Source organism: Pan paniscus, chromosome 2 (genome assembly GCF_029289425.2).
Source record: "Pan paniscus chromosome 2, NHGRI_mPanPan1-v2.0_pri, whole genome shotgun sequence".
NCBI classification, from domain to species: domain Eukaryota; kingdom Metazoa; phylum Chordata; class Mammalia; order Primates; family Hominidae; genus Pan; species Pan paniscus.
Window position 1 is genome coordinate 104,446,627 of NC_085926.1, and position 26,795 is coordinate 104,473,421.

The 26,795-nt window shown below is 36.4% G+C and overlaps 1 protein-coding gene across 7 annotated transcripts in view; it reads right to left on the reverse strand.

Moving 5' to 3' along the window:
* The window catches only part of LOC129397422 (ATP synthase subunit a-like), a 903,826-nt gene that overhangs the window by 126,047 nt on the left and 750,984 nt on the right, over nucleotides 1–26,795 (reverse strand). The window lies entirely within an intron of this gene.

Consider the following 26,795-nt stretch of genomic DNA (forward strand, 5'->3'; position numbering starts at 1 on the left):
CTTTTGGAAAATTGTTCCATCATGCCATGTAGAATTATATAAAACTACAATGTAATGGTTGTATATAAAAATGTCCATTATTTCACACTTTACTTCATTGGTGTTTTTTAAAATAATAATTAAAAATACGTTTTAAATAAATATTTATTTGATTTATATTGAGGAAAAATATTTATATCTAATGGTATTTATTTTACAATTTTGAATTGCCTGTTCATATTGTTTCCTATTGTGTTGGAGTACTTGTCTATTTTAAATTGCTGTGTAAGATCATTTTGTGCATCATGAAATATAATAATACATTGCAACATATTCTCCCCTCTTTACATGTTATTCGTTTATTTATTTATGTACTTACTTTCTTATTTATTTTGGTGTAAACATGTTTTAAACATGTGGTCAATTCTCGTATTTTCTCATAAAAGATTCTGTTATTGATACCACAATTAGAAATGTTTTCCCTGACTTGTATGTTATATATATATTCACTCATAATTTCTTCATACATTATTTTGTGTGTTCATTTCACCACAGACTACTTTAATTTTTCTGAAATTCATTTTTGAGTTGTATATTCATTTTGCATATTGTATATATTACATTTTTCCAATGTTTGGCCATTTGTATGCCCATCTTAATTTGAAATGAAAGTAACGAGTTTTAGTATATCTATTCATATATACTTGCCTTTTTTTCCTTATTTCTTATTGTGTTTTAATGATCTCCCTTTGTTTTCACATATCAAGATATTATTCCGTCATTGTAACTTTATACAATTGATTAAAGTAAATAATTGTTATGTGTTTTAATTTCTTGTATTTTCTATATTTGTTGGCATTATAAATAGGAATTTTATTTATATTGAAGAGTCAGGGTTTTTTGATTTACCATTGTTTACATATGCATAATAAAATTGTCATAATGAAATTGTCATTTTCTTTTAAAAAGTTTGTAATATTTTTATCTTGTTCAGGTGGATAATCTTATTACATAAAAATATTGATTATAGGCTGGGCGCGGAGGCTCACGCCTATAATCCCAGCACTTTGGGAGGCCAAGGCGAGCGGATCATGAGGTCAGGAGATCAAGACCATCCTGGCTAACACGGTGAAACATCGTCTCTACTAAAAATACAAAAAATTAGCCGGGCGTGGTGGCGAGCGCCTGCAGTCCAGCTACTCAGGAGGCTGAGGCAGGAGAATGGCGTGAACCCGGGAGGCGGAGCTTGCAGTGAGCCGAGATCGCGCCACTGCACTCCAGCCTGGGCGACAGAGCGAGACTCCGTCTCAAAAAAAAAAAAAAAAAAAAAAAAAAAAACCACATATATATATATATGTATATATATATATATACGTATATATATATATATATAATAAATTGACTCACTTTTTTAACCTCATTGGTTCACACTTCCAGAATTATGTAAGATCAAGGCGGTGATAATGGCTACACTTGTCTTATTTTTGTTTCAAATGTAATGCTTCTAGTCTAGTGTATTGTAATTAAATGGTTTGAAGGCTTTCAATATTTCTACAATGAAAATAAAACATGTTTACATTTCAGTTTTATAGAGTTCTAATATTTAGGAATTGGATTTTAAATATTATCAAATATTCTGTCTACCTAAGCTTTTCACTTATGATAATTTATATTAAAAGATTTCCTAATATTAAACATTATTTCATTGCTTAAATGTACTGTACTAGTAACACTTTTTTTTTTTTTTTTTTTTTTTTTGAGATGGAATCTCGCCCTGTCCCCCAGGCTGGAGTGCAATGGTGCAATCTCAACTCACTGCAACCTCCACCTCCTGGTTCAAACAATTCTCCTGCCTCAGCCTCCCAAATAGCTGGGATTACAGGCACCCACTGCCATGTCCAGCTGATTTTTGTATTCTTAGTAGAGACAGGGTTTCACCATGTTGGCCAGTCTGGTCTCGAACTCCTGATCTCATGATCCACCCACCTCAGCCTCCCACCTCAGTGCCGGGATTACAGGTGTGAGCCACCACACCCAGCCACTAGTAACACTTTAAAAATATACCTTTGGATTTAGTTTGCTAGCATTTATTTTTAAAGTAAGCATCTGTATTAATAGTTAATAGTTTAGCCTTTCTTCAGGCTTTTATTTTTATTGATTGAGGATGGCTTCCAATATGCATCTTCAGCTTATTACAGTAAAATTTCAAATAATATTATAGTCCTTTATGTACAGTGTCAGAAACTTCCAGCAGTTATATATTTTTTTTTCTATCACAACTTTTGGGATATAAACCACACCATATGTTCTTAATAGGTTGTCAATTATCTTTTAACATTAATAAAAATAAGAAAACTTTATTTCAGATTGAAAATTATTTTTACTATTTCTGGTGAATTTTATTACTTGGATACAGGTTTCCATCTGATACTACATTCCTTCTGCTTGAAAGAATTTCTTGTAATGTTATAATGAAGTTTTATTTCAAATATATTATCTTTTATTTCTCTGAAAAAGTCCTTTTTTACATTCAAATTTAAGAGAGATTTTTTATTGGGGATAGAATTCTGGGTTGACAGCTTTATTTTTCATTCAGTATCTTGAAGTTGTTCCATTGTCTCTCTTTTGCATTGTTTCAGATAAAAAAGTCTTTTGTAATTTTTTGTTTTTCCAAATACACTGTTATTTTTATACTGCCTTTAAGATTGCTTACTGGGCATTGATTTTCTACCAGTTTGACTATGTTATATCTAAGTATGCTTTTGTTTTGTTTTTTCTATATTCTGGTTGGTGTCCTCTGGGCTTTTTGTGGTTTGTTGCTGTTTCATTGATTTTGAAAAATGCTTGCTTTTTTTCACTTCAAATATTTCTTCTGCCCTATCATCTGTCTCTTCTCCTATTTTTGGAATTTTAATTCCATATATACAACTGTCACACAGTTCTAATATTCTTTTCCTTAAATCTTTCTTCTTCTTTTGTTGTACTTTGAACAATTTATATTGGCATACCTTTAAGTGTACTGATTATGTCTCCAGTTCTGTTTAGTCTGCTATTAAAGAACATTTTACCCTTGACATTGTGCTTTGTTTTTCTAGTATTTCTATTTGCTAGATCTACTGGAATTTCTCATTTTTATAGTTTTTAATTTATCATCCAAAATTCTGTTTATCCATGTTGTCTAACATTTCTACTAAGTCTCTTAAATTTAATTATAGTTATTCAGGTTATACAGTTATTATTTTCTTGATTCTGTATTCTCTTCCATTTGTCTATTTGCCTATCCCTGTGTCACTGACACATTCTTTTAATTTTGATGGGTTTAAATACATCTAAACATTGACCAGTATACAAGTACTTCTAGGATTTTGATAAAGCTTATGTTGAGTCTTTAATTATTAAAACTTGACATTTTTAGTTCATTCAGCTTTATGATCTATAAACACAATACATTCCTCCATTTGTTTATATAGTCAGTGATATCTCTCATAGTTTTTGGTACTGTTTTGTGTAGACATCTTAAATATCTTTTGCTAAATTAACTACTAGATATTTAATTTTTAATACTATAGTAAGTAGTATTATATTTTCTATTTATTTTTTCAATATATAAAAATCAAAATTAATTTTGTATATTGACTTTATCACCAGCAATCTTAATGAAATCACTTATTAATTCTATTAGTTTTCTTATAGATTATTTTGTGACTCTAATAAAATAAATTAGTAATTATTGTGTCCTTTTTTTTATTCTGTGGAAAGATTTCTTCTAAGATTAATAAAGTTTCTTCCTTCAATTTTTGAAAGAATTTACCAGAGAAGCTATCTGAGCTTGGACATTCAGCTTTTCATACTGAAAATAAATTTAATAATGTATTTAATTTATTTAATATGTGTGGGAATATTTATATTTTCTGTCTTTTCTTGTTTTAGTATTGACAAAGTATATTTTTTCCTAAAATTTTGCCATTTTTGACAGAATTGTCTAATTTACTAGCATAAAGATATTTTATGTACTATCTTTTTCACCATATTCATAGAATCTGTAGTAATATCTCTTTTTTCACCCATGATATTAGTAATTTGTTTTCTCTTTTTTCCTGATCACTATTCCTAAGGAATTATTGATTTTATTAATAGTTTTACTAAATCAAGTTTTATCTTTGTTAATTTATCTATTGTATGAGAGAGAGAGATAGAGAGAAACAGCTAGCAAGAGAAAAATAAAATTAATTTTAGCAATAGTCTTTATTATTTTCCTCATTCTACTTCTGAATTGGATTGGATATTCACTTGCTAATTCTTGAAACAGAAGCTTACATAACTGGTTTCAGATTTTTATCTTCTTAAAATTTATACATAGAATACTATAAGTTTCCTTCTAAGCAATGTTTCAGCTGAATCACACAAATTTTTATATGTTATATTCTCTTTAATATTAAGGTTTAAATATTATCTAGTTACCATTTTGATTTCCTCTTTAGCTTATATGTACATATCTAGAGAATCATATAATATATGAAATCAATAATATAAAATTATATTGCTTAATTTCCAAGCAGTTGAGGATTTATCTTTAGCTTGATTTCTAGTTTAATTTTATAATGTCCAAGAATGGTCTCTAAATAATTTCAATACCTTGAAATTTGTTAAATGACATAAGGTCAATATCAGAAAATGTTATATATTCCCATGAAAAGAATATATATTCTTTCATTGTGTTGAAATATTTTATATATGCTAATTAGGTCAAATATGTTAATTGTATTATTCAGGTCTTACAAATATATATTTAACTTTCTCTCTACTTATTTTAACAGTTGGTGAAATAAACATATTAAATGTTCCCACTATGATTGTGATTTAGCTATTCCTTTATTGAAATATTTCAGCTTTTTTTTTTTTGCTATATTTTGGGGCTATATTACAGGCTATTCACATTTAGATTTAAGGTGTCTTCCTTTTTAACTTCTACATTATTGTGAAATGACAAGGGGACTTCAAAAAGTTCATAGAAAATTGAATTAAAATATAAAAATGAAAACAACCTTTATTTCTCAACGTAGCTTCCATCAATATTGAGACACTTTTGTAAGTGATATACCAGCCAATTGGTCTATCCCTAAAGAACTGAGGGTCCTGGGAACTTAACTATGTAAATGCAGTCTTTCTTACCATATTAATTGAAGAAAGATGGATACCTGTTTAAGATTTTTTTAAGTCTGGGAAACAAAAATAAGTCAGAAGGAGCCAAATCAAGACAGTAAGGTGAATACCTAATGATTTCCCATCAAAACTCTCACAAAATTGATCCCTTTTGATAAGAGGAATCAACAGGAGCATTGTTTTAGTGAAGAATTACCCTCTGGTGAAGTTTTCCTGGGTGTTTTTGGTGTGTGTGTGTGTGTGTGTGGTGTGTTTTGTTTTGTTTTGTTTCCCTTTGTTTTGGCCCTCAAGAAAGTTAACAAGCAAATTCCTTGAGCATCCCCCAAAACTGCTGTCATGACCTTTGTTCTTGACTGGTACAGTTTTGCTTTGACTGGTCACGTTCATTCCTTGATAGCCATTGCTTTGATTGTGCTTTGTTTTCAGGATCATACTGGTAAAGCCATGTTTCTTCTCCTGTTAGAATTCTTCAAGGAAATGCTTTAGAAGTTTGATCCTACTTGTTTAAAATTTCCATTGAAAGCTCTGCTCTTTTCTGTAGGTCTTCTGGAGGCAAAGGTTTTGGTACTCATTGAGTGTAAAATTTGCTCAACTTCCATTTTTTAGTCAGAATTTTGTAAGCTGAACCAACTGAGATATCTATAGTGTTGGCTATTGTTTCCATGGTTAATCATTTGTCCTCTTCAATTAGGAAATGAACAAGATTTTTTTTTCACATATTAATGTGCATGGGCTGCCACTGCAAGCTTCATTGTTAACATCATCTCATCCCCTCTTTAAACGAGTTATCCATTTGTAAACTGCTGATCTGTTGGTGGGGCATTGTCCCTAAAACTTCTTACAAAGTATCAATAATTTAAATATTATTCCAGTCAAGCTTCATCATAAATTTGATATTTGTTCTTGCTTTAATTTTTTTTAGCTTTTATTTTAAGTTCAGGGGTACATGTGCAGGTTTGTTATATACGTAAATTGTGGGTTTGGTGTACAGATTATTTTGTCACCCAGGTAATAAGCATAGCACCCAACAGGAAATTTTTTGACCTTTATCCTCCTCCCACCCTTTGCCCTCAAGTAGGCCCTGGTGTCTGTTGTTCTCTTCTTTGTGTTCACATGCACTCAAAGCTTAGCTTCCATTTATAAGTGAGAACGTGCAGTATTTGGTTTTCTGTGTCTGCATTAATTTGCTTAGGATAATGGCCTCCGGTTCCATTCACGTTGCTGCAAGGGATATGATCTTATTCTTTTTTATGGTTGCATAACATTCCATGGTGTATATGTACCACATTTTCTTCATCCATTCTCCCACTGATGGGCATTTAGGTTGATTCCATGTCTTTGCTATTGCAAAAAGTGCTGCAATGAACATACACATGTGTATGTCATTATGATACAATAATTTAGATTCCTTTGAATATATACCTAATAATGGGATTGCTGGGTTGAATAGCAATTCTGTTTTAAGTTTTTTGAGAAATCACCAAACTGCTTTCTACAACTACTGAACAATTTACATTCCCACCCATAGTGTGTAAGTGTCCCCTTTCTACAATGCGGCCAACAAGAATATGAAAAAATGCTCAGCATCACTAGTCATTAGAGAGAAGCAAATCAAAACTACAACTATATGTGATACTATCTCACACTAGTTAGAATGGCTACCATTATTATTTTTTGAGACAGAGTCTCACTCTGTTGCCCAGGCTGGAGTGCAATGGTGTGATCGTGGCTCACTGCAGCCTTGATTTCCTGGGCTCAAGGGATCCTCCCACCTCAGCCTTCCTTGTAACTGGAACCATAGATGTGCTCCACCATATCTGGCTATTTTTTTCTTATCTTTTTCTAGACAGGGGGTTTTGCCATCTCTTCAAGCAGGGGTTTTACCCAGGCTTGTCTCAAACTCCTGGGTTCAAGCAATCCTGCCTCAGCCTCCCAAAGTGTTGGGATTACAGGCATGAGCCACCACACCCAGCCAGAATGGCTATTATTAAAAAGTCAAAAAATAACAGATACCAGTGATGTTGCAGAGAAAAGGGAACACTTAACGCACTGCTGCTGGGAAAGTATATTAGTTCAGCCATTGTGGAAAGTAGTTTGGCAATGTATCAAATAATTTTAGCAGAAATCATGTTGCTCTGATAGGGGCTTTGTTCAAACTTATGTCTTATGTCCTTCTTAGTGCCTCAAACTAGATCCTGTTCAGACATGCTAGTATGTTTGTTTTGCTGCCAACAAAAGAATTGAAATCCATGCATAATTTTTTTCATCATACACATTGTCTATGAACTTTTTGAAAATACTTCATATGTCTTTACTTCTCATCTTAATGTTTACTTTTTCCAATACTTATATAGTTATGTTTACTCTTCGGTTTAGTCAACCTTATTACTTTCTTTGGTTTGCTCAGCCCTATAGCTTTATCTACAGTCTATACTTAAAGTGTACTTCTTTTAAGTAGCATATTATTGCTTTTACTTTTTGATTCAATTAGATAATCTTTGACATTTAGTATTTTATTTACTTTTAATGTAATTACTGATACATGTGGTTTATGTATACCTCTTACTATTTCTTTTATTTGACCTATCATATTTAATGTTTCCTTTTTTCTCTTATCTTTTAGATTAACCACTTATTATAACAATTTTATTATCATCATATATTTGAATGTTATTTTCTATCTATTAAAGTTGATAATTATGCATTCTGTTCTTAGATACCATAAATATTACAATATATTTCACTGATTTATTACAATCTAATACATATCATTGCTTCCCCAATAGTAATAGTATTTGTTTTTAAAAATTATATAATTGGGTATCTTTGGAGAATTTTGATAACTTTTGAGTATCCAGTCTGCTGAATATATATTTTGGTTTGTTTAGTTTTATGTTTTTAATGGTGTAACAATGTCAATAAATTATAGAGCAGATTAAATAGTAGATTTTTCTTTTCAGTAAGAAAATACCTACCTATTAAATTCTGGAAGTAAAGAATGCTATTTGTTTGTGGTTAGTGAAAATAGTGAATGTTGAAGACCATATTTTGCATAACAGATTAACAAGTTTTTAAAAAATTGAAACAGATTACATATGGAAGATGTTGATGGAAAAGATAAAGAACAGCTTCTATTCTGTAAACAATAAGGCTGTGGAATGTGTGTGCAGCTCACCAGTACTTACTAGTTTTAATTATCAGTTTCCAAGTCAGTACAGTGCTAGGGTTAAAACAATGGCTTTTAAGAAGTTGTGAGTAGATGTTAGATGTGAAATTCATACTATTACCTATAATTTACTGAGAGGAAAAAAAAGAGAAACCACAGCTCCCTAAAAAGAATTAAAAACTTTTGCCTCAATCAGTTTTCATTCTAAATCACTTTCAATTCTTCCAAATCTGACCTCTTTTTCTATGATTGATTGAGATCAGGATAAAAATCTACTATGATGTAACCTATGAGAACTTCTTAACACAGGTGTCAGTATTTTGTAAGGCAGTACAATTTGTTTGAAAGCTAAAAAAAAAAAAAAAACTCAAGTTTTCTGCTTTTATTTACTAGATGAATTTATCTGTGACATGTCCAATGTTCAATTTAGCTTTGGACTCGGTTTTACCTATCAAACCCTAAGCCACAGTGTTATATTTAAGGGTTGAGTATACTGTATTTGAGGTTGTAGCGAATTATCCAATTAGACGTTATTCCACTGATTCTTCTTATTGACTACAGCCACATGGATATTTGATTTCCATATTTGCTTCACAAATCAATTGCAAAGTTATGAAACAATATGTTTAATGACTATTCCACTCTAAGAACACTAACATAAAAATATTTTCTTTGCTCTGTACCCCAACCCCAATTTCTAAAGCCTTAAACTTCGAAACATACTTATTCTTCTGTATCAACCCTGTACTGAATCAGCCCTCAAGCTCTTTGGAATGTTTCCTCTCCATTTTGTCACACTACCTCTGCCTTATTTTTGCAATATCCTTTTGGCCAATCTTCCACTGTTTTCTTCATATTCCAATCCCAATATAAATCAACATGTGCCAAATTGTCTCTCCCAAAACATCATTAAAAATATTTCTGGCCAGGGATGATGGCTCATGCTGGTAATCCCAGAGACTTGGGAAGCCAAGGCAGGAGGATCATTTGAGGCCAAGAGTTCAAGACGGCATTGAGTCATGAGCCCGCCACTGAACTCCAGCCTGGGTGACAGAGCAAGACCTCATTTCTAAAAAATATTTTTAAAACATTTATTCAGGCATGGTGGCATGTGCCTGTAGTCCCGGCTACTTGGAAGGCCTAGGTAGGAGCATTGTCTGAACCCAGCAATTGAAGACTGCAGTGAGCCATGATCATGCCACTGCAATCCAGTCTGGGTTGATCAAGACCTCAACTCTAAAAAAAAGTAAAATAAAATAAAATCTTTTCTTCCTTCCTTTCTTTGCTTCTTCCTTCCTTCATTTCTTCTTTTCTCATTCTGTCCAAAAGTCAGACAGAATAAGGTGGGAGTAAAGGTGGGAGTTCATATAATAGATAGGTATAGCATTGGTGTTTTTGGAAGGTATGGAGTTGATAAGGGGGACATCCACACTGGCAGAAGTAAGACCTGAGTGTGTGAAGATGGGAGATAGATGAAATTGTACATTTGTTTTCAGAAATGAGAGTTATAAACATGATAAAGGGAATGATTTCAATAATCTCCTTGGGGTTGGCTTAGAACTTAAGCTTTTTGGTGTGAACTCATGGCCATATTGTGTGTGTGTGTGTGTGTAAATATATATATAAAACATTATATATATTATATATAAATTATATATAATATATACAAAACTATATATAATATATAAATTATATATAATATATAATGTGTTTATATAAATTATATATGTAAGATATATATTAACTATATATAAGTTATATAAATGATATATAAATATATATGTTATATATTTATATATAAATGATATATAAATATATATGTTATATATTTATATATAAACGATATATAAATATATGCTATATATAAACGATATATAAATATATGTTATATGTTTAGATATAAACGATATATAAATATATATGTTATATGTTTAGATATAAACGATATATAAATATATATGTTATATATAACATTATATATAATATATAATGTTAGCTCTGTCCCCTGAGAGGCCCTCAAAGTAGAGACCTCTTATAGCAATAAGATCATCTATCAGCACCTAGATATTAGTTTCTAAATATTATTCTCCACTAATTAAAACTAGGGTTCTTTGGAGAGGTGGTTGATTCTAGGGGTGGGGCATAAAGTACAAAATGAACCTGTAAGTAAGAAAATGCTCAGAGCATGTCTGCAACATGCTATTCTGGTTATCTATTGCTGCATGGAAACATAATGGTTTGAAACAATTTATTATTATCCCTCATGGTGCTAAGCTTATGGGGCTCAGCTGGGTGGTTGTTGCTTAGTATTCTTCAAGTGATTGCATACAAATGGCAGCCATTGCTGAAATCACCTGAAGGCCTTATAAAACAAGATGCCCAAGCTAGCTCAATTACATAACTGGTAATTCATGCTGGCTGTTGTGTAAGAGTTCAGCTAGGGCTCTTTGCCTACATATGTCTTTTCCATGTAGCTTTAGATTCTTACCAAATGTTTCCTAGATTTTATGGGGAAGCATTATCAGAGCAAGTATTATGAGAGATTAAGGTAGATGCTACAAGACTTTTTAGCTTGAAAGTAACATGATGTCACTTCTGTTGCATTATATTAGTTACCAAAAGCAAACCCAAATTCAATAAAAAAGGGAACTATACAAGTGTGTACTTGAATACATACTAGGAGGCCTGGTCCATAGGCAGGCCATCTTTGAATTCTAGATACCACAATCTTCCCTCTAGCTTTAATGAGTTACATCCCTCCCACAGTTAAAATACACTAATGTAATCCAGCGAAACCTCCCCAAATCTAACTTGGGATGGTATCAGGCATAAGCTTGATATTCAGGTGCAGATAAAGGTCCCAGGATATGGTTTCTCAGGTGTGTTTCCTAAAGTGTGTAACAAACACTAGTTTAGTAAAGTATATAATGAATTTAATTGATTGACCTTATAGTACAACACCAGAATCACATGTTGGAAATTAAAGGATAAAGTACTACCTGATACCAGAATTTAATTAGGGTATTTAACAAAATGAAATAATTACATAGCAAAAGGAAAACTGGAAGCAGCCAGGCACGGTGGCTCACGCCTGTAATCCCAGAACTTTGGGAGGCCAAGGTGGGTGGGTCATGAAGTCAGGAGTTTGAGACCAGCCTGGCCAACACAGTGAAACCTCATCTCTACTAAAGTACAAAAATTAGCCGGGTGTGGTGGCATGCATCTGTAGTCCCAGCTACTGGGCAGGCTGAGGCAGGAGAATCACTTGAACCCAGGGGGCAGAGGTTGCAGTGAGCCAAGACCATGCCATTGTACTACAGCCTGGGTAGCACACACACACAAAAAAAACCTGGAAGTATGCTATGGAAGAATTTGGAAGACAAATCAGTGGTTCACCACTACTCCTGTAAAAGGCCATATATTAAATATTTTAGGCATTTTGAGGCACATACGATATTCTTTTTCTGTTCTTTTCATAACCTCCTAAAAAATGTAAATTCGTTCTTAGCTGGTGGGTTACATAACAATAGGCCATGAACCAGATTTGACCTTTGGGCCATAGTTTGTCCACCTCTGTGCTACATCAATAATTAGTAAATACTAGAATTATGGATGAAATATATCAACTTTGGTCCTTCATATAATTTGATTAAAATAGCAAAAACAAAGTTTATGAGCAAATTTATTTTAATATTTCCTAGTTATATGTGAGATCTACATCTCAAATATATATATTTTGAAAATATATCTGGTTATTATAAAATCCTTAAGTCAAATTATAGTTTATAGCAATAATAAAATTAGCATACCACTGTTCCTCAGAAAAGTGCCACTTAAGTTTTTTTAGAGAATAGAAAAGGCGATTGTGAGGGTAATACATTCTAATATCAAGCTCAACCATAACATTTCCTGTCATGCAATTCTCCAGTGTATCTAATGTGCTTTCATACTACTCCCTGCTTAGATACTAAATATTTCACTTGAACTGCCGGGGGTTGTTCATCTACCAGGCAGTCTGCTGAGGAAGCAGATGCAAATCGTGCTTGGTCATCACACTCTCGCACTTTCTAATGGACAAACTATAAAAGTTATTCATGTGGAGACTGTGTTTTCCTATTTGTTATTGAACCTGGAGTTAGCTGGCAATAGACTGATACTCCTTGAGTTTTAAGAACTGAACTGACGGAAAGAAAAGTTTTATTCAAGTTGTCTGTAGAGATGAAAATCAATTCTAAATGGCAATTACTCACAGGAGGTTTTTTAGAAAGTGCTACTTCACGTCAGAGTAAAATTATTTTCTCTAGAGGAAAGGGACAGACGACCAATAGTGAGCACAAAAGATCTTACTTGTTATAATCAAATCAAAGATTGATGTGTCTCTTCTGAGGGGAAGTTGCATTGTGGTTTAAGAACACAGACATTGGAAGCTTGAATAGCTAGTTCAAAGCCTCTCTCTACAGCTTTACTACATGGGATAAATTGGACAAGTTGTGTAATTTCTTGTGTCTTACATTTCCTCTCTGTGAAACAGGAAAAACAATAGTATCTTCATGTAGGGTTCTTTAGAGGATAACATTTGTAATATAAGAAAACACCTTAGAAGAATGCCTGGAAAAAAACAACTACTCAATAAATATTAGTCATTGCTATTTGTATTAGTTTGCAGTTTCTTAAAAGAGAAAACATTGTTTGCATTCGTACATTCACATGAGTGGTGTCTTTTTGAAATGTAAGAATAATAGCAATACCAAAAATAGCAAGAAAATAAATAACTTAGTTAAAAATGGCAAATAAACTGAATAGGTATTTCTCAAAAGAAGACATACAAATTATCAATAGGTACATGAAAACATGTTCAACATCATTAATTATCGAGGAAATGCAAAATAAAACCACAATGAGATATCACCTAACACCTATTAGAATGGCTATCTTCAAAAAAACAAAAGATAATGTTGGCAAGGATGTGGAAAATACGGAAGACTTGCATACTGTGGCAGTAATGTAAATTAGTACAGCTGTTATGCAAAACACCATGCAAGTTTCTTAAGAAATTAAAAATAAAACTACCATATGACCCAGCAATCCCACTTCTGGATATATATGCAAAGGAAATGAAATCAGTATGTTGAATGGATATCTGCATGCCCATATTCATTGTAGCATTATTCATAGTAGCTAAGAGAAAATCAACCTGAATCCATCAACGGATGAATGAAGAAAGAAAATATATTACAGGTTTGTCTGAAGGTACTGATTCATCTCAACTGATTCATAGTCAGTTGCCGATCAAAGTCCTTGTTCTACTCTTTCTCAGTACTGCACTTGACTAGTGTAAATAAATAACAAAAAGAAAAGAAACTGTGATATATATTTACACAACGGAATACTATTCAGCCTTTAAAAAGAAGGAGTAGTGGGTGGCCAAGATGGCTGACTAGAAGCAGCTAATGTGCACCATTCTCATGGAAAGGAACAGAAAGGCCAAGTAAACATAGCATGTTCAACTGAAACACCCAGGTACATGCATTGCAACTAATACTCGACTCATGGAGAATGGAGAAAAGCATTCAGGAGAGACATGGAGCCATGGGAACCTCCCTGGTCCAGGAAAACAGTGAACGTGTTACCCTAGGAACCCATGCTTCTCCCATAGATCTTTGCAACCCTCAGGTCAGGAGATCTCCTCCTTAACTCATTCCACCTGGGCATTCAGACTGACACATAGAGCTATGTGGATCTCAGCAGAGCAGTCATTCAGGCACATGTGAAGGCCTGGGAGCCTTAGATATTCCGGCTTTCACAGCTTCCTGGCAAAAGCAGCTGTAACTCCGGCAAAGTGGGAGGTTACACCCCCATACACACCCCAGGAAAGGGGCTGAGTCCAGAGGGCTGAGCAAGGCAAACTGCAGGCCCTGCTTTCACCACACCTCACAGGATAAGACCCACTGGCTTAAAATTCTAGTCAGCTACCTGTAGCAGCCTTACCTCTCCCTCAGGAGAAGCTCCCGAGGGGAGGGGCAGGCCACAATCTTTGCTGTTTGGCCTACTTAGCTGATTTGTCCTTCAGGTTCTGGAGAGTCCAAGGCAATCAGTGGCTGAAGTGGACCCCCAGCACAGCACAGCTGCTCTACAACAACGTGGCCAGAATGCTTTATAAAGTGGGTTCCTGATACCATTTCTCCACATTGGGTGGCCCAGCCAGGGTCTCCAGCTTCTCTGACTGGTGTTTTCTGGACAAAAGAGGTTTCCAACCTCACTGGGATGGTGCTCCCAAGGAGGGGGCAAACTGACATCTTTGCTGTTTGGGCAACTTAGCCATTCTGCTTTGGAGAGCCCAAGGCCACTAGAGGCTGGAGCAGACCCTCAGCACAGCACAGCTGCTCTATAAAAATGTGGCCAGACTGCTTTTTTAAGTGGGTCCCCAATCCCATTCCTCCTCACTTGGCAGGACCTCTCAACCAGGGTCTCCAGTCACCTCCTACAGGTGATTTCAGGCTGGTAACAGGTCCATACCTCCCTGGGATGAAGCTCCCAGAGGGAGATGCAGGCCATCATCTTTGCTGTTTTATAGTCTTCTGTTGATACCTCCAGGTACCAGAAAATCCAAAGTGACTAGGTATGAAACAGACCCCAGCATGCTGCAGCAGCCCTAAAGAGAAGTGGCCAGACTGTTATGTGGGTGCCCATTCCAATATCTCCTCACCAGGCAGGGCTTTCAGGTCTGGGCCATCAGCCAGGCCCTGCTGAGGCTATTGAGCTAGTAACAGCTCTGCAATTCCCTGGACAGAGCCCCCATGGGCAACTGAAAATCTCTCTGCCGCTGCCTCTGCAGTGGAATTGCCCTTGATACCCTCAGACTAATGAAGGAGCAAAAACCCTAAATGCCTTATCCACATCTCCAACAAGCTGCAGTTGACCCAAGGAGAGGAGGCCAGTACATCTTCCACAGGTCCCAGTCTCTCCTCTGCTCATCACCATACAAGAAACCCCTGGCTTGGGCCCACAGCACAGACCCTCCATCCTGGGCTGATTGCACTAAGTGATTGCTGACCTGCGTGCAATCTGGGGTGGAGCCCCCAGGAGACAAGCAAAAGACCCTTGGCCACAACCACTACAAAGGTCCCTTCCTCTGCTGCCTCCAAGTTGGGGAAGGAATGTAAACCCTGGGATTGCCCCAGAGCTGCAGTGGAAAGTCCAGTAGTCTGTCTTGGTCTACAGTCAGCACTCAAGAGGGAGAGGAGCCCACACCTTCAAAGCATTGAGAAGGAACATGGCTGCAAGTGTGAGGAAACTTAGGGGAGCCACACAACTGAGCAAGAGTTTAACAACTGACCAATACACTTAAGCATCCACGCTAAAGCTTCACCACCAAAAATACCTCACTAACATACCCCATTGTGAAACCAAAGACAAGAATTCAGCTTCAAATAATGACCCTGCCTTGGGGTCATTGACAAAGCATTGTCCCTGTGAAAACATCCAGAAAAGAAGTCTATTGACCATACTCAATCTACACTGCAGTTAAAAGAACACCCACATGCAGAGATGAGAAATAACCAATGCAAGAACTTTGGTAACTCAAATGGCCAGAGTATTTTATGTCCTCCAAATGATCGCACTAGTTTTTCCAGTAAAAGATCTTAACCAGGCTGCACTGGCTAAAATGACAGAAACAGAATTCAGAATATGGATAGTAATGAAGATCGTCAAGATTTGGCATGGCAAAACCTAATCCAAGGCAACTAAGAATGATAATAAAATGATAAAGGAGCTGAAGAATGAAATAGCTGGTATAAAAAGGAAGCTAACAGATCTGACAGAGCTGAAAAACACAATACAAGAATTTCACATGTAATCACAAGATTAACAGCAAAATAGACCAAGCTGAGAAATAAATTCACTGGTTCTCTGAAATAATACAGTCAGACAAAAATAAAGAAAAAGGAATGAAGACGAATGAACAAAACCTCTATGAAGTATGGGATTATGTAAAAAGGCCAAACCTATGAATCACTGGCATCCATAAAAGGGAGGAGGAGAAAGTAAACAACTTGGAAAGCATATTTCAGGATATCCATGAAAACTTCCCCAACCCTGCTAGAGAGGCCAACAGTCAAATTCAGGAAATACAGAGAACCCTAGCAAGATTCTACAGGAGACCATTGCCAACACACATCATCATCAGATTTTCTTTTTTTTTTTTTTTTAATTTAATTTTATTTTTTTATTATACTTTAAGTTTTAGGGTACATGTGCACAATGTGCAGGTTAGTTACATATGTATACATGTGCCATGCTGGTGCACTGCACCCACTAACTCATCATCTAGCATTAGGTATATCTCCCAATGCTACCCCTCTCCCCTCCCCCCACCCCACCACAGTCCCCAGAGTGTGATATTCCCCTTCCTGTGTCCATGTGATCTCATTGTTCAATTCCCACCTATGAGTGAGAATATGCGGTGTTTGGTTTTTTGTTCTTGCGATAGTTTACTGAGAATGATGGTTTCCAATTTCATCCATGTCCCTACAAAGGACATGAACTCATCATTTTTTATGGCTGCATAGTATTCCATGGTGTATATGTGCCACATTTTCTTAATCCAGTCTATCATTGTTGGACATTTGGGTTGGTTCCACGTCTTTGCTATTGTGAATAATGCCGCAATAAACATACGTGTGCATGTGTCTTTATAGCAGCATGATTTATAGTCATTTGGGTATATACCCAGTAATGGGATGGCTGGGTCAAATGGTATTTCTAGTTCTAGATCCCTAAGGAATCGCCACACTGACTTCCACAATGGTTGAACTAGTTTACAGTCCCACCAACAGTGTAAAAGTGTTCCTATTTCTCCACATCCTCTCCAGCACCTGTTGTTTCCTGACTTTTTAATGATTGCCATTCTAACTGGTGTGAGATGATATCTCATAGTGGTTTTGATTTGCATTTCTCTGATGGCCAGTGATGATGAGCATTTTTTCATGTATTTTTTGGCTGCATAAATGTCTTCTTTTGAGAAGTGTCTGTTCATGTCCTTCGCCCACTTTTTGATGGGGTTGTTTGTTTTTTTCTTGTAAATTTATTGGAGTTCATTGTAGATTCTGGATATTAGCCCTTTGTCAGATGAGTAGGTTGTGAAAATTTTCTCCCATGTTGTAGGTTGCCTGTTCACTCTGATGGTAGTTTCTTTTGCTGTGCAGAAGCTCTTTAGTTTAATTAGATCCCATTTGTCAAAAGAACAAAGCTGGAGGCATCACACTACCTGACTTCAAACTATACTACAAGGCTACAGTAACCAAAACAGCATGGTACTGGTACCAAAACAGAGATATAGATCAATGGAACAGAACAGAGCCCTCAGAAATAACGCCGCATACCTACAACTATCTGATCTTTGACAAACCTGAGAAAAACAAGCAATGGGGAAAGGATTCCCTATTTAATAAATGGTGCTGGGAAAACTGGCTAGCCATATGTAGAAAGCTGAAACTGGATCCCTTCCTTACACCTTATACAAAAATCAATTCAAGATGGATTAAAGATTTAAACGTTAGACCTAAAACCATAAAAACCCTAGAAGAAAACCTAGGCATTACCATTCAGGACATAGGCGTGGGCAAGGACTTCATGTCCAAAACACCAAAAGCAATGGCAACAAAAGCCAAAATTGACAAATGGCATCATCAGATTTTCTAAGGTCAAAATGAAAGAAAGAATTTTAAAGTTAGCTACAGAGAAAGGGCAGGTCACCTACAAAACAAACTCCATCAAGCTAACAGCGGATTCACTTCCTTGCACATTCCTACCCTGCATCCCAATTTCTTCTTTGAAACTCAAGGAAGAGGCTGAGTGAAATAATAATATTTGAAAGCATCTCAAAAATAGCTATCATCCACTAAGTAACATGTGGCCTCGTGAATTCTAAGGTCACTAGCATGGTGCCTAACTTCTCCCAAAACATCTCAATACCTGACATTGGCAAGCTCACTCTCTGGGGTGCTGTACCTGTGGCCTCTCAAACTTTGCTTCTCTGTGGCATCCATAGCTGGATCTCTACAGTAACAATTTTTATGCTGTACAAGAACTGATAAACGACAGTGGCTTATCCTTCGGTAAAACACCTCTTCTGAGCTAAAAGAAGAGCAATTTAATTCTCTCCAAATTAAACTCTTTTTCTGTAATTGTGGTCCTCTTGATAAAATTAGAAGGATTTGAAAGGAATAGAAAAGGGAATTTTTAGTAATTTTTAAAAAATTTTAATGCTTTTCTGAGTAATATTAAAATTGTATTTCTCATACTTTGGGAAACACTACCATGCAGGAGGCTTTAGGGGAACACTAACACTTTAATTAGACTTTTGTATGAGAATAGAATTCAGAAATTTATTGAGTTTTAATTCAGTAATATAGAAAAGGGAATAGTGCTAGCAAATGTACCATATCAGGCATATTGACTAGTTGGGTTTGCTTGGTGGTAAAATGACTGAAGAGCTCTGCCAGTCATATCGTACAAGGCCTCAAATTCCAAGCTAAGCAAGATGAACTACATGCAATAGTCATCCTGAAAGGATTTTGAGAAAGAGTAATATGCACAGCTAATGAGGCTCAATCCAGCATAGACTCAAGAAGGAAGACCTGAATGCAGGGAAACCACTGCCTTGGTAGTTACTGGATCAATATAAGGGAATCTACATATCGCTACTGTAAGTGGCAAAGGTGAAAGAGAGACTGTGAGGAAGAGGAGACAATGAGATGCACAAGGTTTCAAGACTGGTTGGCAAGGAACCTGCTGGTACCATGACAGAAAAGGAAAATTCAAAGGGAAAATAAGGCATAAGGGGAAACATGATATTTAGTTTTAAATACATGATATTTAGTTTTAAAAACATGATATGTAGTTTTAAAAACAACAAATTTGAAAAGAAAACTATGGTATTCAAGTACAGAGTACTTAGTGAAGGAAGTATTTTGACCTACACAAGTTAAATAATGAATGGAAATATTAGCCTGGAGAATACTCCAAAAGATATACAGTATAGAAAAAGAAGAAAAGAGAGGGCACACAATGCGTTGGGTGGGAATAATGACAAATGCAGATAGTGAAGGCTGTGTGAGTACACAGCAGTGGGAGGAAGGTGAGGTCACAATCTAGTGTAGTGTTTTGGGACCAAAAAGGAAAGACAAGCTCAAAAGAAAGACTGGATTCTCTAGTGCTCAGTGCTACATAGACGTCAAGGAGATTAAGAACACTTAAGCCCATACATTTGCCAAATAGGTGGTTATTTGTGTCCTTTAAAGGCAGAGTAATGAAGGCAAAGATTAAAATTAGGTAACTAATAAGAGAAAAGGGGGGCAAAGAGCATAAAGTATCAAATATGCTTAATTACATTTTGTATCGAAGTTTTAGCTTTCACACTAAAATTAAATTCCTTAGAGGCAAGTATCAAAACTAATAATTACATGTTTTCCCATCAATTTGACATGATGACTTGCAAATGAGAAGTACTCAACATAGCATCACTGATTTATTGATTTATCCATCCATTCAACTGATAGTCATTAAGTTCCCATTGTATGCCTCCTACTCTTTTAGGTGCTGGAGCTATAACAGTTTGGTAGGAAACAATTCTGTCTCCTACCCTAGGGTCTTTCAGAGTAGTAGTGGAGACAGTTATAATGACCAATTATCATACATGTGAGAGCTCCCAGCAAAAGAAAAATCACACTTTGGTCTGGAAAGGTAAGTCAAAACTTTCTCGACAAAATATTCTAAAAGATCCTTATTAAAATGATAAAAAAGTCAATGGTACTTGAAGCATAATAAAAAAGATCAAACTTTTAAAAGATTGAGCCTTCTTCAAGCAAAACAGTTTCCTCCAAGCATCCCGAACTTGCCTTGGAACTCCACTTCCCTCTTTGTCCTCAAAGGCAACTATTTTATGACATCATCAAAACCAAAGATTCAGTACATAAGTCATCTAATTCTCTGTATCTATCACAATCTAAAATCACTCAAAGGTTATGCACTTTCTCTTTAAAATAATGTGTGTGCACCCCCCCAACCCCTACACATGGTGAACAGCAAAGCTAAAGTTCATGTGGCAGGTAAAGCTAGTCTCTAAAACTCAGACTACAGCTGACAATAAGTTGCTGAAATGACTTTATGTAGTTCGTGATTCAGTCCTAGAAGAACTAATTTAAAAACAGGAAAGTGGGTTTGGACTGGAAATTGACAAAATTGCATGCAGAGATAAAAATTCAAGTACTTTTCTCTTTATGATAGTTTTGGATGCAGTTGCAAAAACTCATAAATTCCTAACGGTGCTGCAACTACACACAGAGATATCGTCTCCCTAACCCCTTGAATGCTGAAATTTGGATAAAATTCCTAGGAAATTCTTTACCGTTCTTATATTTTTCTCTAGCATTAAAATACCCAGGTCTTGGCTTAGCCTAGGACAATTAAGGAAGTTAAAAGAGGGAGAGATGAACTCTCACCCAAAATACTGTACTTAGAATATTACTGTGACATTATATCTACTCTTTTGAAAGCACGAGCTTCCGGCTTTTTGAAAACACTATGAACAATTCCTCTCAATCCTATAAAATTAAAAAACTATGACTAATTCCTGTTCATTCTATAAAATAACTATAAAACATCCCTTTACTCACTTTAGACCCCTGCTAATAAGTCTTTGAAGACTTATAAAGTCAGTGGGATCAACACTAAACTACTTGACGTGGAAGTCAGACCCTTACAGACAAACTCTATGCTATCATTGTAATTTCACAACCAAGTGCTCCTGTCCTGTGTCTTTTACACACATTTTGTTGTTTCTTGCTTTCATGGTTAATTTACACCTGCCTTTTCACCTAGTCAATTCCCACCTAATTTCTCTATATGAGCCTCTGAAATTTCTTCATAAAACCTTATCAGTCTATTCCTGTTCAAATTGCATCTCTCTCCTCTGAACTCCTAAAGCACAATTAGACGCACTATTTGGTGGTGTTGATAACAACCAATCATGAAGTCATTTGCAGTCATAAAATAGTGGCTAACTTTCATTGAGTGGGAATTTCTTATGTTCTACCTTCCTTCCTAGGCTGTAGCCTCCTGTTCTTCTGCTCAGCATCTTCTACCCCCCTTTTTATTTTTCTTATCCAAAAAAATTCTATTCAATTTGTAAGCTAGGTTTTCTTTTAAAGTTTGTTTTCTACAAAGCATGCCTAAAAACACTCTCTTTTATCTCACATTATTTATTAAGGTATTATTTTAAACCAATATTTAAGTTCAGATCTGGTTATAACTAGTAAAATTATACATCATATAATTTTATAATGATTTATTTATTTATAAATTGTATAAATAAGTAATATAATAAGTTTACATACACACATGCACACACACCTAATATATGAACTAACTTCTTAGAACTAGTTAAATAATAACCTAAAAGCAAATACCGGGGCAGGGCCAAGATGACTGACTAGATGCAGCAGCGTTCAGAGGCTGTTATCAAATAAAACACAATAGGTGTGTGAAGACTTCACCAGAAACCAAGGTATCCAGGTTCTCTCATCAGAACGGATTAGGAGGCTGGCATAACCCACAAAGAAAATGAAGAACAGTGTGGTGCAGCAGCCTACCTGAGAGCCACATGGGGCAGGGGGGCCCCCTCCCACCAGCCAAGGGAAGCAATGAGTGAGCGTGCTACCCAGCCAGGTATGCCATGCTTTTTTCCACGGAACTGTGCAACCCACAGATCAGAAGATCCCACTAATGAAACCATGCCACGGGACCTAGCATCCCAACCCCAGAATGTGCAGATTCTCGACAGCCTCTCAGCTGAAATCTGCTTAAGCCTACCGAACCTGTGGAGAGGGTAGACCAACACTACAGCTGTGGCTGCCTGCTGTCTACACCATTTGAGATCCTTGGGGGAGGGGTAGGAACAGCACTGGGGCTCACAACTGCCTAACACTCTAAGCTCTCTGGGTTGAGGAAGGGTGACATACATCTCTATAGCTTCAGGCTGCACTTTTCCCCTGCTGGAGCCAGGGAGACTGGATAGTTTGGTCCCAAGACATGTCTCCCACAGCCCAATACACTGGCTGTGGCAGTCTGTGGCCAGGGTGCCTCTTCAGGTCTGACCCTGATGCATCCTTCCTTCTTGGGTGGGGCTTCCCTGCAGGAACTCCAATAACTCCAGCCAGAGGCTTAGGGACAGAATCCAGATCTCCCTAGACCTGAGCCCCTAGGAGAAGGATTGGCCACAGTCTCTGCAGATCAATAGACTTAGCTTTTCCTCCTGGTGGTTCTGAGGAATCTGGGTAGCCCAGATGAGTGGGATCCCCCCAGCAAAGCACATCCCCTCCACCAAGGGACAAAGTGCTTTGTTAAATAGGTCCTGTTTCCCATGCCATCCAATTGGGTGAGACCCTCCAACAGGGGTTGTCAGACATCTTATACAGAAGCGATCCTACTGGCATCAGGTTGGTGCCCCTCAAGGTCAGAGGTCCCAGGAGAAGGAGCAGGCACCCATCTTTGCTATTCTGCAGCCTCCTTGAGTGACATCTCCAGGCACAGGAGCAAATCAGATGAATAGGGCCTGAAGTGAATCCCCAGAAAACTGCAGCAGCCCTACAGAAGAGGGACCTGCCATTGAAAAAAAACCCAAATAAGCAGAAAGCAACAACAACAGCATCATTAACAACAACAACAAAAGCCCCCACAAAAACCCTATCCAAGGGTCAGCAACATCAAAGACTAAAACTAGACAAACTCACAGAGATGAGAAAGAATCAATGAAAAAATGCTGAAAACCCAGAGTGCCTCTTCTCCTCCAAATGATTGGGAAGTCTCTCTATCGATGGCACAGAACTGGACAGAGGATCAGATGGATGAACTGACAGAAGTAGGCTTCAGAAGATGGGTAATAAAAAACTGCACTGAGCTAAAGAGCATCTTTTAACCCAATGCAAAGAAGCTAAGAACCTTGATAAAATGTTAGAGGAATTGCTAACCAGAATAACCAGTTTAGAGAGGAACAGAAACAACCTGATGGAGCTGAAAAACACAGCACAAGAACTTCATGAAGCATACACAAGTATCAATAACCAAATTGACAAAGTGGAAAAAAGGATATCAGAGTTTGAAGACTACCTTGATGAAATAAAGCATGCAGACAAGACTAGAGAAAAAACGATGCAAAGGAATAAACAAAGCCTCCAAGAAATATGGAACTTCATAAAAAGACTTAACGTACAATTGATCAGAGGACCAGAAGGATACGGGAAGAATGGAAATAAGCTGAATATCTCAGGATATTATCCAGGAGAACTTCCCCAACCTAGCAAGACAGGACAACATGCAAATTCAGGAAATACAGAGGACACCACTAAGATATTCCATGAGAAGATCAACACCAAAACACATAATCATCTGATTCTCCAAGGTCGAAATGAAGGAAAAAATGTTAAGGGCAGCCAGAGAGAAAGGCCAGGTCACCTACACAGGGAAACTCATCAGACTGACAGTGGACCTCTCAGCAGAAACTCTACAAGCCAGAAGAAACTGCGGGCCAATATTCAACATTCTTAAAGATAAGAATTTTCAACCCAGAATTTCATATACAGCCAAACTAAACCTCAGAAGCAAAGGAGACATAAAATCCTTTCCAGACAAACAAATGCTGAGGAATTTTGTTACCACCAGGCCTACCCTGCAAGAGCTCCTGAAAGAAGCACTAAATATGGAAAGGAAAAACTGGTACCAGCCAAAATGTAAAAGGGTTAAATGCCCCAGTTAAAAGACACAGCCTGGCAAATTGGATAAACAGTCAAGGCCCATCCGTGTGCTGTATTCAGGAGATCCATCTCACGTGCAAAGACACACATAGGCTCAAAATAAAGGGATAGAGGAAAATTTGCCAAGCAAATGGAAAGCAAAAAAAGCAGGGGTTGCAATCCTAGTCTCTAACAAAACAGAATTTACACCAACAAAGATCAAAAAAGACAAAGAAGGCATTACATAATGGTAAAGGGAACAATTCAACAAGAAAAGCTAACTATTCTAAATATATATACACCCAATAAAGGAGCACGCAGACTCATAAAACAAGTTCTTAGAGACCCACAAAGGGACTTAGACTCCCACACAATAATAGTGGGAGACTTTAACACTCCACTGTCAGTATTAGACAGGTCAATGAGACAGAACATTGAAAAGGATATTCAGGACTTGAGCTCAGCTCTGGATCAAGTAGACCTAGTAGATGTTCACAGAATTCTCTACTTCAAATCAAAAGAATATACATTCTTCTCAGTGCCGTATGGCACTTACTCTAAAATCTACCACATAATTGGAAGTAAAACACTCCTCAGCAAATACAAAAGAACTGAAATCATAACAAACAGTCTCTGAGACCACAGTGCAATTAAATTAGAACTCAGAATTAAGAGACTCACTTAGAACCACAAAATTACATGGAAATTGAACAACCTGCTCCTGAATGACTCCAAGGTAAATAATGAAATTAAAGCAGAAATCAAGAGGTTCCTTGAAACCAATGAGAACAAACAGACAATGTACCAGAATCTCTGGAACACAACTAAAGGAGTGCTAAGAGGGAAATTTATAGCACTAAGTGCCCACATCAGGAAGCTAGAAAGGTCTCAAATAGACACACTAACATCAAAATTAAAAGAGATAGAGACGCAAGAGCAAACTAGTCCAAAAGCTAGCAGAAAACAAGAAATAAATAAATGAGAAAATAATTGAAGGAAATAGAGACATGAAAACCCCCCAAAATAATCAGTCAATCCAGGAGCTAGGTTTTTTGAAAAAATTAACAAAATAGATAGACCACTAGCTAGACTAATGGAGAAAAGAGGAAAGAATCAAATAGACACAATAAAAAATGATAAAGGAGATGTCAACAATGATCCCACAGAAATACAAACTACCATCAGAGAATACTACAAACACCTCTAATACAAATAAACTAAAAACCTAGAAGAAAAGGATAAATTCCTGGACACATACACCCTCCCAAGACTAAACCAAGAAGAAGTCGAATGCCTGAATAGACATTAACAATTTCTAAAATTAAGGCAGTTATTAATAGCCTACCAACCAAAAAAAGCCCAGGACCAGATGGATTCACAGCTGAATTCTACCAGAAATACAAAGAGGAGCTGCTACCATTTCTTCTGTAGCTATTCCAAACAATTGAAAAGGAAGGACTCCTCCTTAACTCATTTTATGAAGCCAGCATCATCCTGATACCAAAACCGGAAAAAGACATGACAAGAAAAGAAAAATTCAGGCCAATATCCCTGATGAACATTGAAGTGAAAAACAGCAATAAAATACTGGCAAACGGAATCCAGCACCACATCAAAAAACTTATCCACCACGATCAAGTCAGCTTCATCCCTGGGATGCAGGGCTGGTTCAACATATGCAAATCAAAAAATGTAATCCATCACATAAACAGAACCAATGACAAAAACCACATGATTATCTCAATAGATGCAGAAAAGGCCTTTGATAAAATTCAACATCCCTTCATGTTAAAAAACTCTCAAAAAACTAGGTATTGATTGAAAATATCTCAAAATAATAAGAGCTATTTATGACAAACCCACAGCCAATATCCTATAGAATGGGCAAAAGCTGGAAGCATTCCCTTTGAAAACCAGCACAAGACAAGGATGCCCTCTCTTACCACTCCTATTCAACATAGTATTGGAAGTTCTGGCCGGGGCAATCAGGCAAGAGAAAGAAATAAAGGGTATTCAAATAGGAAGAGAGGAAGTCACACTGTCTCTGTTTGCAGATGACATGTTTTTATATTTGGAAAACCCCATGATCTCAGCCCAATAGCTCCTGAAACTGATAAGAAACTTTAGCAAAGTCTCAGAATACACAATGTGCAAAAATTATAAGCATTCCTTTACACCAACAATAGACAAGCAAAGAGCCACATCATGAATGAACTACCATTCATGATCACTGCAAAGATAATAAAATACCTAGTAATTCCGCTAATTCAGCTAACAAGGGATGTGAAGGACCTCTTCAAGGAGAATTACAAACCACTTCTCAAGGAAATAAGAGAGGACACAAGCAAATGGAAAAACATAGGATCCTCATGGACAGAAATAATCAATATCATGAAAATGGCCATACTCCCCAAAGTAATTTATAGATTCAATGTTATTCTCATCAAACTACCATTGACATTCGTCACAGAATTAGAAAAAACTACTTTAAATTTCATATGGAATCAAAGAAGACCCCATTTAGCCAAGACAATCCTAAGCAAAAAGAACAAAGCTGGAGGCATCATGCTACCTGACTTCAAACTATATTGCAAGGCTGCAGTAACCAAAACAGCATGGTACTGATACCAAAACAGACATACAGACCAATGGAACAGAACAGAGACCTCAGAAATAACACCACACACCTACAACCA